Genomic DNA, 13,446 nt, shown 5'->3' on the forward strand with positions numbered 1-13,446 from the left:
AAGTTTCTCACTCTCAAACTGAATGCTAAATACTATCATGTTATGGTCACTAGAGGATCTTTTACTAGGAGATCATTTATTAAACCTGCCTCATTACACATTACCAGATCCAAAATAGCCTGATCCCTGGTTGGATCCACAACATATTGTTCTAGGAAACTGTCTCGAATACACTCTATGAATGTTTGCTCGTGGCTACCTTTGCCAATTTGATTTTCCCAATCTACATGAAGGTTAAAGTCACCCATGATTAATGTACTGCCTTTTTTACATGCCCTCATTATCTCCTGATTTATTCTCTGTCCTACATTATAGCTATTGTTAGGGGGCCTATAGACTACTCCCACCAGTGTCTTCTTCCCCTTGTTATTTCTTACCTCCACCCATATGAATTCTACATCTTCTGATCCAAGATTATTTCTTGCTATCGTATTCATTCCATCTCGTACTAACAAAGCTACCCCACCACCCTTTCCTTCCTGTCTGTCCTTTTGAAAAGTCACATACCCCTGAATATTTAGTTTCCAACTTTGATCTCCTTGTAACCATGTCTCCTTAATGGCTATAAGATCATACCCATTAACCTCTATTTGTGCTGTTAATTCATTTATGTTGTTCCAAATACTATGTGTGTTTAAATAAAAAGCCATTAATTTTGCCTTTTTTACCATTTTTTCCTCCTTTGACCTTATTGCTGTTTTGTTTTTATGCTTGTACACTCTGTCCCTTCCTGTCACACTCTGGGTATCATTACCTAAATAGCTGCCCTGCAAGGCTGCCATATCCTTTTGCTTTGTAAGCCTATTACTTTGTAAGCCTCTCCTCAATGGGAGCTCAGCATTTGAGTGTAAAAGACAAGCCTGAAACATTTGCAAACACCTTCAACCAGAAGTGCTGGGTGGATGATCCATCTTGGCCTCCTGAAGTTTCCAAAATTGGAGATACCAGTCTTCAGCCAATTCAATTCTCTCTACATGATATCAAAAAATGCCTAAATGCATTGGATACAGCACCGGCTATGAGCCAGGAATTGTTGAAGCTAGGCGCTTCAGGGCTAATTGTGCCTGTAGCCAAGCTGTTTCAGTATAGCTACATAACTGACATCTACCCGGTAATGTGGAAAATTGCCCAGGACAAATCCAATCCAGCCAATTACCATCCAATCAGTCTACACTCAATTGTCAGCAGAGTATTGTAACATGTCATTGACAGTGTTATTGAGTGGCACCCACTCAGCAATAACCTTCTACTGATGTTCAGTTTAGATTCTGCCAGGGTCACTCAGCTCCTGACTTCATTGCAACCTTGGTCCAAACATCGTCAAAAAAAACTGAATTCCAGAGGTGAGGTGAGAGTGACTGCACTTGACATCAGGTAGCAGTCGACCTAGTGTGGCATCAAGGAGAACTAGTAAAAATTGAAGTCAATGGGAATTAGGGATAACTTGCCACTGGTTAGTCATACCTAGAACAAAGGAAGATGGTCATAGTTGTGGAGGTCAATCACCTTAGCTCCGGGAAATCACTTGCAGGTGTTCATCAGAGTAGTGTCCTCGGCCCAACCATCTTCAGCTGCTTCATCAATGATCTTCCCTCCATCAGAAGGTCAGAAGTGGGGGTGTTTGCTAATGATTGCACAATGTTCAGCACCATTTGTGAATTCTTAGATCCTGAAGCAGTCCAGGTCTATATGCAGCAAGACCTGGACAACTTTCAGGCTTAGGCTGATAAGTGGAAAGTGACAGTCACACCATTCAAGTGCCAGGCAATGACCATCTGTAACAAGAGAGAATCTAACCATCTATAATTGATGTTCAATGACATCATCATCACCAAATCTGCCTCCATCAACATCCTGAGGGTTACCGTCAACCAGGAATTTAACTGCACCAGCTAAACAAATTCTGCAGCTACAACAGAAGGTCAGAGGCTGGGAATTCTGCACTGAGTAACTCACCTCCTGACTCCTCAAAGCTTGTCCACCATCTACAAGGTACAAGTCAGGAGTGTGATAGAATACTCCCCACTTGCTGGATGAGTGCAGCTCCAACAATACTCAAGAACACCATCCAGGACAAAGCAGCCCACTTGATTGGCACCCCTTCCACAAACATTCGCTCTCTCCACCACCAACACACAGTGGCAGCAGTGTGTACCATCTACAAGATGCATGGCAGGAACTCGCCAAGGCTCCTTCAACAGCACCTTCCAAACCTGCGATCTCTACCACTGTGGAAACAAGGGCAACAGATAGCAACACTAACACCTGCAAGCTACGCTCCAAGCAGCACACCTTTCTGATTTAGATATCGCTGTTCCTTATCCGTCGCTGGGTCAAAATCCTATCATTCCTTTCCGAACAGCACTGTGGGTATACCTACACCACATGGACTGCAGCAGTTCAAGATGGCAGCTCACCATCCCCTTCAATCCCCAATTAGGGATGGGCAACAAATGCTGGCCTTGCCAGCAATGGTCACATCCCAGAAGGATTATTCAGTCTACTTCTGTCACTGGATTATATTGTGGAAATCAGAAGAGACTTGGAAGCATTTCAGCGAATGGAAGATAAAGTTAGTGAAGGATTTAAATCTGTAGTTTACTTTTTGGTGGATATTAGAAATATTTTGGTAGCAAAATGGCAGTTTAGGAAGACTAGCGTCTTATTTTCCACATTTGTTACAGCAATTTCTTAGCAGCACTGTGCTAATGTACCTACACCGCATGGACTGCAGCGGTTCAAGAAGGCGGTTCACCACCACCTTCTCAAGGGCAATTAGTGGCGGGCATCAAATTCTGGCTTAGCCACGATGCCTACATCCTGTGAAAGAATAAATTAAACAATAATTAAACCAGTGTCTTAAATTCAAATTTAGCTGAAAATAATGCAAATCAATCAGTTCACAACCTGGAAACGAACTCAATTGTTATAAATGAAAGGTTAAGATTGGAAAATGATAAAGGGCCTTAAAGAGGCTAGAGTTGAGCCTCAAGACAAGTGACCTTTTGTAGATGCGATGCGTTATATCTTGCCATCCTTCTTGGCCTGTCTGCAGCATTTAGTATGATTAACCACACTATCTTTCCTCTTCTCCAACTTGGAGAGACCGGTCTCACCGGTTTCCACTGCTCTTATCTATCCAGATGTAGCCAGTGACTCTCCTGCAAAGGCTTCTCTTTGCTCTGCCACAATGATAGCTCTACACTCCCCCAATCATCTGTCCTAGGCTCCCTCTACTTTTCATCTCCTTGCTTCCCTTCGGTGATATTATCCAAAAGGCAACATCGGGTCCCACGTGTGTACAGACAGAACCTGGTGCTACTTTACCACAATTGCTCTTGGTCCCCCAATCCATTAATGTTCCACCCTTTCAGCAGCAACTAAGCTCAGAAACTCCCGCCCCGTATGCCAGACATTCCAAATGTTTTATTTTGTCTTTACAGCTCCAATATTAATTCAATAACTCATTAGTCGCAGGGGCCCAGTGTCCTCTGTTTCAATATTTTTTTCATTGCTTGACAATTTGTTGAAAGTCAAACATAATTGAAATGCTGACTGTGTACTTTCGATTACTTTGCATGTAACCATATAAATCATTCTATTTCTTTGCTGCAATTGCCAACAGTACTGTTAAAAAAAATCTTTTTACTTTGTAGAAAAAAAGAAATCCACCAATTCTGACAGTCTGAAATAAAATCCAAAGAAAAACATTGCTCGAGGTGCATCATCAGAAGAAAGATAGGGAGCGTTTCCAGTTCATCAGAACTGGCTAATTTCTCTGCCGAGTCGTTTGAGATTGATAAATTATTAAGATACGAATTTAAAATCAGTCATGCAACTTGCTATGCTGGCACAGACCACTTCTACCAGAACATTGTGAAATATATCGGAACATAGGAGGAGCTGGCCATTCAGCCCCTTCAGCCTGTCACGCCATTCAATCAGATTCTGGTTGATCTGTATCTCAAGTCCATATTGCATATGAATGAAGACTCGTTGCACTCATGCTGAAATTAACTCCACTTGACTACCTGTCATTTACAGGTCCATTAATTGCATTCAGGAAAACATAATACCTTATGGCAGTTGCCTTAAACTCCAGATATCCCACAACGCCTTATAGCTATTACCCTGTCAACCCCATTAGTTCAGTAATGTGGAAATCCTTGAACTCTAAATGATCAAATGTTTCATATTAGATTAGCTTCATGGTTATTTGAATTGTGATGTAATGAGTAAAAGACTTAGCGATGAAGATGGGACTCCCTCTGGCACGCCTTGCTGGCGTTTATCCAGCCTTCTTTAGCTCCAAATTAGTTATTTGTGCTTCCAGAGAATATTATGAAACATCAAATAAAGTAGGAATGTTGAGAAGTCTGAACATTTCCACAAGCAAGGGCAGTTGCTAAGTTCAGGACACATTTACTGTAAGTAGCTGTATGTGGTTTACAAGCTGAACATTATTTAGACGCTAATGTTATTTATCACCACGTTTTACAGGATTTTAAGGGAATACTCTATTTTTCCAGTAGCATAATATTGTAGATTCCAGCTGGGGAGAATTCTTTTAAGGGATTAAAGGAAGACATTGAATTATTGCCTCTTTAACTTAAAACGAGCTGCTGCTTTTTTCACTCACTGCTGGAAGCAATGGTTCACTACACTTGTAGGCTTTTTAATGTAAAACCTATTCCATTTTAAACATGCAATCTTGGATGGGGTTTCCGCAGATACTGTAATTTAAAATGAAAATTTTGAACAAGTGAAATCCCTACTCTTTTTGTCAATGTGTTTTCCACTTCTATGAGATGTAAACCACAGCATTAGCTAGAAAGAGAGAGCCTGCAGTTACCTATTGCCTTTCATGACTTCGGGACACCCCAAAATGCTTTTATCACCAATGAATTACTTTTTTGTAGTATAGTCGCTGTTAGAATGTTTAGTAAACAGAAACATATTCCTTGGTGTGAGCTTGGTATGTGTGAATGGCCACCTTATCCCCAAACTCCCATTCTGACACCAGGCTGCATTAATGTATATTATTGGGTTGGCAGCCTGGATTTTCACTGAGTTGGGTTCACTTAGGAGCCCTTTAAAAATGGCTGGTGGGTCCTTATTCTGGTATTCCCGCCCCTATTCCAGGGTGGTCTGATTTTCGGGAGCACCTTTAGAGGGTGCGGGCTGGATCCTGCCAGAAGCCCACATCTGGTACTCCCAACCTGGCTGGCTCCATTGTGGAGATAGGGATCTCCTACCCCCTCTGCAATTTTCATGGGTCAGAAGTTTCCCCCCATTGGGGGAGTTGTGCGGGGATGGGCGGGGGCGGGCGTGAACCTGACTGGCATCCCCGATCAGGTCTGCACTGCCATTTCACATGGGCGGGTCAGTTAAGGCCCACCCAGCATGATGCACGCCCGAAAGCGCTAAGTGCCCCCTGTGGGCAGTGGGGGGGGCTTCCCTGAGTCGGGGCCTGCACTCTTTCACGCATGTGCACGAAAGAGCACAGAAATCTCCCTGAGGCACAGAGGTGTCGTGAACTCCAGTCTGCATGAGGGGATCTTCTAAAATGTAAGTATAAAAAGTCCCCCTCATGCCCCCTATGCCAAGCTTTTCCCCTCCCCACCCACCCCCCATGGCCCGTGATGCCCCCTATTCCAAGCTATGGCACTTCCATGCCCATTCAGCCACTGTACATTCTAGGATCAATGAACCCTATAGTATATAGTGGTTTGTATCAAAAAAGCTTTGAAAAAAAGCAATTCATGGATAACTTTCTCCTATATTTGAAAAAATAGTCTGCACTACAAGTTAATAAAAGTGTCAATCATCCAGGCCCTTTAAAGCATCAAAAACAACAAACCACAGACCCTTGAAACCACCTAACTTGTGTAAATAAATAATGTGAAATTGACAGCAGAGATCAGAGATCCTCAGCTGTCAATCAAACAATATTTCCTCTGGGGAGCAGATGTTCTAGCATTCTAATGGTTGTCTGGGCTCTCAGACAAGCATACATATTAAGGATTAAATCTGTGCCCTCTTGTTCTCAATTCTTCTACCAATGGGAACAGTTTATCACTGCTCTGTCCAAGCCCCTCACAATTTTGGATACCTGTATCAAGTCTCCTTTCAACCTACTCTTCTCCAAGGAAAACAGCCCTAACTTCTCTAATCTATGTAACTGAAGTTCCTAACCCCTGGAACCATTCTAGTTTACCCGTTGAAAATGTAAGACCCTAGTGTTCTGTCAAAATGACTCGTTTAATGACTTGTTAGCAAGTCCAAAGAATCAACATTCTTTTGTTTGAATTGTAAAATTGGTGAGTTGCTCTGATCTTTGTTCACACTTCTAGTCAATTGATCTCAGTTCATGGACTAAGATCCCATTGCTCTTCATAAATCCTTCATTCAGAAAGTGAAGCCCATCACAAACTGGAGGAGCAGCACCTCATCTTCTTATTAGGCACTTATCAGCCTACAGGACTTGACATTGAGTTCAACAACTTCAGACCATGAACTCTCTCCTTCATCTTTACCCCCTTTTTAATCCACTTTTTAGTTTTGTTTTTATTTTAAATTTATTTTTATTTATTCATTTTGAAATTTTTTTTCATCCTTTTTCCCCTACACCTCCCCCCCCAGCCCCCAACCCCTATATGGCCATCTGTCACTTGTTTCTATGCTTTCGCAGAGCACTGACCTTTCTTCTGCTATTAACATATTTGGCTATCTTACCTTTATGCCACTATCGGCACCTTCTTTAGTCATTAACACTACCATTAACACTTCCTTTGTCATGTGTCCATGAATCTTTGTCAATTTCCCCTGAGCTTCCATTTTCCTGACCTTCTATTTTGATCCACCTACTCCACCTCCCCCCCTTAAACAGTATAAAATCCATCACATTTCTACTTCTCTTTAGTTCTGAAGAAGTCTTACAGGTTTGAAATGTTAATTCTGTTTCTTTCTCCCTAGAGGCTGCCAGACCTACTGAGTTTTTCCAGCATTTTCTGTTTCGATTTCATTCAGAAAGTGTTATGGTTAGTGTTATTCATTTTGCATGTTACAATGTCAAGGGAATGATCACGCCAAAGATCATGGTGTTTTCAACTTTTGAAAGCCACGATTGAACAGCCCCTATCTACAACAATCTATAACAGATGTACTGCTATCAAAGGAGTAGTTTCAGAACATACAACTGATTGCCTCTAGTTAAAGTGTCAGCTTGAATTAAAACAAGCCAGTCAGGCAGGATAGGTGGAAAGGTGAAAGAACAGTCCAATGAAAAATGTCACTTGTCAGCTTCTACAGCGAGCAAAATAAAATAAACTCCACCATTTTGGATTAACATTAAGTTTGTCTCAGGTAAGCCTTTTGGAAAGACCTTATGTCAACAATACTCAATAAGATGTGATACAATTTTCCTTGATCAAGTGACTTTATAAATAATTAGATAAATAATTGGTTTATTGAAAAATCATCCTGGCCGCAGGGGCTGAATTGTGATGACGATACAAATAAAACAAGTAATCATAATTCATAACATAGTTGTAGACAATCATTAAAATAAAAATAAAGTACAAAATAATAAAAGGATTGCACAATTCTGAAAATTTCCCGATCCGCATTTTCCTATACATTACAAAATGCCAGCCTTCTTAGTTTACAGAATGAAAATGAAAGGTCCACTGCACTCTGCGTTTTATATTAAAGTCCATAAGTTGTCAAGTTGAGTTCATTAAATTGTCAATCATTTACATACTACTCATGAGTTTTATAAAGTAAGGTATTGGGCCTTCTCGTGGTCTACTCGTTCTATATCTTATTTGGAGAATTGTATCTTTTCTCCTCAATTCCATCGCACATTTACTTTCTTTTGGTTGTGGCCTGAGATGATGGCAATAGGAGGGTGTTCCATAACATGGAAATCCCGGCTGTGTGTATTGAAGGCTGCTGCTCTCACTTATCAGAGGAAAGCAAAAAAAAATAGGCTGCATTTAATGATGCTGCAGCTGCAGAGGGCACACCCTCCGTAAATGTAGCTGCAGTGCCTGGAACGTCACTGCCAGTGACACCCCAAAGGTGGTGCAGACCAAACACGGCTGGAAAAAAATCGCACCTTGATCTGAAACTGCAAACAGAAACGTACCCTCTTCTCAAAAAAAAACTGCCCTTTTTAAATAAAAATTCTAATATTCAAGCAGATTGCGCATCAGATAATTGTTGGCATGAGATTGTGGCAGATAACCGTTATGAGATGTGACTGTAATGCTCCAGAAAGCAGCGATTTTCTGAACTGATGGGAGACTGGCAGATTTCTTGACAATTCAGATGGATTGTGTGCTCTGTATCTTATCCCTGTTGTATCTTTATGATGGAGTGTGTACAGGGACGATGCACAGGGCAGTTTCCTCTGTATCTGAACAGGGAAAAGAAACAAACATGTTGGACTAATGTCTCATTTGGTCAGGAAGGTTTCTAGTAGTTTAAGGATAATGCATGGAGCAGTAGCATTGTATAACTTGGAAGAGACTGATATTTACATTTTAAACAAGTTATCATTGTTCTGTTGAAGGGTCATGTGGACCCGAAACGTCAGCTCTTTTCTTCTCCACCGATGCTGCCAGACCTGCTGAGTTTTTCCAGGTAATTCTGTTTTTGTTTTGGATTTCCAGCATCCGCAGTAGCTTTTTGTTTTTATCATTGATTTCTTCATTCTGCATGGTGACTGTCATATGTTGCACAGATAACTTCTTTCAACCTTTGCGAGGCTGGTTAATGGTGTGAAGTTGTCTCGGTAGTGGAATCCTCTCCAAAGCAGGCTGATGCTTTTGCGATGTGATTTCAGGTGGAAATTTATGACTCAGCTTGTCAATGGTTCTAGCCAATATAAAACTCCTTTTTGATGAGTTGATAGCAGTACTCGGAATACATTTCTTGGTTTTTTTGATCACTTCCATTTTCCTCTTCTTTAGTGCAGAAGAGGGATGACGAGGTGGCAAGGGCTTGGGAGGGGGATGACAAGTGAGAGGTGGTGAGGGCTCGGGCTGGTAGCAGAGCGGATGGCATATGTGCAAACCAGCACTGGAGCCAGCTGATGGGCACACGCCAATGATGTCAATGGTTGGAGAAACTGTGGACGTGCCAGCAGATGCAGGGCAAGTCAAGTGCACATGTACAACTGTTTCTGGTCATTGGACATTAGGAGTTGCAGTGGCAAAAATATCCAGGAGACTATTCACATGTGGCTGAAATGGAATTTTCCCTGGGTCTGTCAAGCATTGTCATGGGCTAAATGTCAGGAGCATATCCAATACTCCTTATTTACGGTCGTCTATCTCATCGATCAACTTAAACTTCAAAATCCCGGAAATCCCTCCCTAGCAGCGCTGTTGGTGCACCTACACCATTCGGACTGCAGCGGTTCAAGAAAGCAGCTCACCACCACCTTCTCAAAGGCAATTAGGGATGGACAATAAACGCTGCCCTAGCCAGGGATGCCCACATCGCATGAACGAATTAAAAAAATAGTCGGGTACTAACTGCTACATGCTGTGTTGGGCAAACTTTATGAAGAAGTGTGGAATTCTGTTTGCTTTGGAACTTGCTCTCATCCCAAGCAGAGAGTGGTGCTTCTGTTTGAGCATGTTTTGTTTCAGGTGTGTTTTGTATTTGTACTTTTTGCATACTTTTTGCATACCTCATGAAGCAGGTTATGATTTGACTTCATCACATCACACTGAACTTGATTCTCCACTTGACCTCAACTCTGCCAATCTCCCTCATCAGTAAACCTCCTTTAAGTGGAACATAATTCCGCAAACAGAGCACCAATAAAATGCAGCATGGATGCAGTGAGGAAAAAGTCATGATAAGAGTGAGAAAGACAGACACACATCACAAGGCACAAAACAAGATGTGAACAATCTGAATATTTGGTTTCTTTACCTATTGCTGACATCATGCAAAGTCCTTCGATTTTTTTGTGTTTAAAAATGGTTTAAACAATTTAAGTAGTGCATATTGCTGTGAATCTCATTGCATATATATACTTCAAAACAATGGTACCACAGGTGACATTTGGAGAATGTTGGTCAGGATCCTTATAGAGTGGGTAAGACCGATGCATCAAAATTGGCCGCACTTGTAAAATGAAATAATTCACAAGGATAGTTTTCACCTGCACCAGCACCTGAGCAGGAATCTGCAGGAATGGTTCATTTTAATTTTAAAAATTCATTCACAGAATGTGGGCTTCGCTGGCTGGGCCAGCATTTATTACCCATCCCTAGTTGCCCTTGAGAAGATGGTGGTGAGCTGCCTTCTTGAACTGCTGCAGTCCATGTGGTGTAGGTACACCCACAGTGCTGTTAGGGAGGGAGTTCCAGAATTTTGACCCAGCGACAGTGAAGGAACGGCCGATATATTTCTAAGTCAGGATGGTGAGTGACTTGGAGAGGAACTTCCAGGTGGCAGTGTTCCCATTTATCTGCTGCTCTTGTCCTTCTAGATGGTAGTGGTCGTGGGTTTGGAAGGTGCTGTTTAAGAAACCTTGGTGAAGATCAGATGGTTCCACAATGAGCAGGTGCTCTGCCACATCAATGCCCAGACCACTGCCTATGACTGTTTTGAACAGTCCTTGGGAACCAAAGTAAATTGTGGCAAGAGCGAGACCATGTTCTTTGGGAACTGGGCCAACCAATCCTTTGCCTTCTTCAGTGTCGGGCCAGATGACCTGAAAGTGCTTAGGATATGGCAAAAGTTGTCTCCATTGTCATTCCCATTGTCAATACCAATGATTAACACTTGCTACATCAGAATGACAATTGATTTGAAGCATCTAATTTTGAGCATTGGTTAAGTTAGACTACTCTTAGTTTGGATGTACCCCCTCCCACCCCACCAGCCCTCTTATAGGAAGGGTTATGGATTCACCAGGCTGCTGCCTGGCATGGGAAATTGTGGATGAGACTTGAGATTCTACGACTATTTGCACTGGAGCAGTGATGGTAAATGGGAATGTTTGAAAATTACTGATAGTGAGAATAGGGAAGACTGTTTCCTCTTCTTGGGGAGTCAGAATTGAGGGGCCATCAATTTAAAATTGTTACAAAGAGCTTGAGGCAAGGACCTCGGAGACATTTCTTTGGTGGTTGAGGGTGAGACCATTACATCATTTAAATGAAATCTGGACCAACATTCCGAGCTGAGAAAGACATTGGGTTATTGGGAAAGCATGAGAGATGGGATTAGTTTGGGTTTTCTCACCAAAAGTCAGTGCAGACATGATGAGCTCAGTGGCCTCTTTGTGTACAGACGGCTCCTATGGTCTATGTCAGCCTTTTGGAAGCAATAATATTAAGAATTAGAAATAATTGTGAAATAGTTTTAGAAGCATTCTTGTAGACTGAGATAACCAATCTCTAAAAGGGATTCATTTCCTCTCAGAGCGACTATCAAACACTCCTTAAATTGTAGCCAGGAGAAATGTCATGAATTCCTTTGTAAAATTTCCATTTCTTTTCTCCAATACCTCTGCGCTAATATATCCTTACTTTTAGAACAGTGGAAACCTATATTTTAAACTTAGGAAAACTATTTCCATTCTTAACTGAAGAACTTTGCCACAACTGTGAAGAGACTGAAGTGTAAACACATCAACCGATTATCCAGAACATTTTGCATTACCTTATTGTTCACAATCTCTCCAGACATGTTGTTGCATTTCAGTTTAGAAAAATTAGCTTTTGTAAGACTGCGAAGGAAATGAAATGAAATTTCTACCTATCTCCAAAAAAGTTGCAGAAAAGTGCTCATTGCATTCAGATTTGGCCAGAGTTGAATGTTTCACAGAACAAAAATCCAAAACAGGATATCCAAAATTCACTGATTGCATAGTTATCATTAACTATCATAAAATTGACTCAGTTTGGATAAACCCAATGCCTTGTTAGTAGTCAGATCCCCACTCAATCATTTATGTATTCCAGGAATTACACTGATGCCAGCTCATACTGTTGACCAATGCAGTTAGTCAGTCATCAGTTCCCTTCTCCTCTGTAGTTATTGCATCGTTTCACAATCTAGCTGCCCAGAAGGAAAAAAACAGTGGAAACTGGGAAATAAGAACACTGGTCCGAATTGGTCTTGTATGCCCTTAAAATGGAACACCAGTAAAAACTGGGGAATAAGAATACTGGACCAAACTGTTTTTTATCTTCTGGGTGCTACCATGGCCCTACCCAGCCATGTTCTGAGTTCTATCCAGCACCTATACTTCTCAATGATTGATGCCTCAGCTTCCTCTCTTTAATTGTGGACTAATTTCAGTTGGTCACCACCACTGTTGTGCTTCGAAAACTATTTGCTAAGACAGAGCATGGTATAATTTTAAAAATCAGACTTTCCATTCTATTGATAGAACTAATTCACTGTTTTGATATTCAATTACATGTTTTTAGTTATACAGTAACAATCCGCTTCATAGACCTGGTCTACATGAATTATATTGCAGCATTTTTTCTGATGCCCTCAGTGTGTATGTTGGCACTGCCAAGGGCTGCGTCCTTGATATGAAAAAGAGCTATTTGCATTAAGTAATTTACATCATCAAAAAAGCTATTTACCCTTAGATAATTAAGACCGCAAGCTGAAATTGCAATCATAGCGCTGTGCCTGCAATTGGCAATTTTAAAAAGAATCCTCTGATCTGTCACTACTGCCAATATGCAGGTATGTTGAAGTGGAGTGAGTGGTTGTTCAGCAGTTGGGCAAAAGAGACCTAAGGGGTGAACTCCTTGTTGCTGATCTTAAGACGTTGGCATGAATACACAATTAGAATCTCTGCTTTCTATTCACACAAACCTCTTTGTCAAAATGATTAACGTGTCAGCCACGTTATGAACATGGAAGCCAGCTGATATTTCTCCCTCCCACAGCTGGGCTGCTCTGTTGTTCTGGGCTTTTTAGGTGGGTAGCACAGCTGCTCTGCCAACTTTGCGCCAATTTTGGTCAGAAGTTGAAGGTGGCCTTGCTACGTTTGGAAATTTGGACCAGAGCACAACATTATATCTTCCTAAAATATTTGAAACAAATTTGTTCCATCACAGAGGGAATATAGTTCAATATCTTACATTCAGATCACTGGTGAAACCTGAGATAGGAAGCAACCTGATTGAAAGCAGTCTCTTAGATGTTTGACTGTTTTTTTCAATATTTGTTTCCATATTATGTTTGTTCCTGGAGATCTGCTCAGGCTGAGGGATTCCCACCCTACTTGAGAATCATGATTAATAAGAAGCTCCTGTTAATTCAATAGAGGACTCGTTTTATCACAAGTAAATCAAATTACATTGTCATTCACAGTCAAAATTCAAAAATGAATGAATATTGTAACCTCGTTGCTTATTTGAAAGTAGACTCAAGTAATTTCTTACACATTTTTTT

The sequence above is a fragment of the Cetorhinus maximus genome, chromosome 18 (assembly GCF_964194155.1).
Source record: "Cetorhinus maximus chromosome 18, sCetMax3.hap1.1, whole genome shotgun sequence".
In the NCBI taxonomy this organism is placed as follows: domain Eukaryota; kingdom Metazoa; phylum Chordata; class Chondrichthyes; order Lamniformes; family Cetorhinidae; genus Cetorhinus; species Cetorhinus maximus.